Genomic DNA, 1,216 nt, shown 5'->3' with positions numbered 1-1,216 from the left:
TCTGATAGCTAGGCGGAGCCTCGGTTCAGTGGTGGCAGCTAACTGCAAGGTTCAGTGGTTTCAATCCAGCAGCGGCTCCCTGGGAGAAAGATGCAGCAGGCGGTTTGGGGAAAGGTTTACAGCCTTGGAAACCCTATGAAGCATCTCTACTCTGTCCTATAGGTTCACTACATGAGTTGGAATCCGCTGCACAGGAACGGGTTTGGGGTTTTTTTTTTTTTTTTTGGTTTGTTTGTTTTCTGTGCTAGATAAATAAATATAAGTTAAAAGAAAAAAAGAAAAGCACAGAAAAATTCTTTTGACAAAGATCTCAAATGTCAATGACACCCAGTGTTGGAGAGGGCAGAAACAAACAAGCCCAGTGGGGGAATCTCACCCTGGCTTCCTGCAGATTATTCGCTCTTTTCATGACTGAGTTTTCATCATGACTCAGTGCCAGGATCACCTCCTGGGAGCCTTTCTTCAACTTCTGGTTGGAATAGATACTCCCTGCTCTGGACTCTACATGGTGATAAGAACGTAAATTAATTCTCTTTGGAGAGCAATCTGGCAATATCCAGCAATAGTAAATAGATAAACTGATCAAAATTAATGCCCTTTAATCCAGCAATTCCATTTTTCGAAAATTATCTTAAGGAACTAATCAGACTAATGCCCAACAATCTGTGTTGCAAGATTGTTTATAATGGTGAGAAAATTGAAAATAATTAAAATGTTTATCAGTTTGGGGTTTTGTGGAATAAATTATGAAACACAATAGTGAACAGCTCCAAAAAAATGAAATAGATCTATATGCAATGACAAGTAACAATATCCATGATAAATTGTTACAGTAAATAAATGAGTTATGGACCTCATTTTTTGTTAAAAATATTAATACGTATATGTATTTAGATATACATTATATTAAAAAAAAAAAAGTCAAGAAAAAGATAACCCTAAACCTTAACACTGTTTATTCCTGGGGATATGATTACAGAGGTATTTACACTTTGCTATTGTAAATGTTACTCTTTAATATCTTACTTTTTTATTGTACTTTAGATGAAGGTTTACAGAGCAAATTAGTTTCTCATTAAACCATTAACATGTATTGTTTTGTGACATTGGTTGCCAACCCTAGGACATATCAACACTCTCCCCTTCTCAGCCTTGGGTGCCCCCTTACCAGCTTTCCTGTTCCATCCTGCTTTCTCATCCTTGCCCCTGCCCTGGT

This window comes from Loxodonta africana, chromosome 2 (assembly GCF_030014295.1).
Source record: "Loxodonta africana isolate mLoxAfr1 chromosome 2, mLoxAfr1.hap2, whole genome shotgun sequence".
In the NCBI taxonomy this organism is placed as follows: domain Eukaryota; kingdom Metazoa; phylum Chordata; class Mammalia; order Proboscidea; family Elephantidae; genus Loxodonta; species Loxodonta africana.
The sequence above is the reverse complement of the archived record's forward strand: the minus strand, read 5'-3'. Positions refer to the sequence as shown.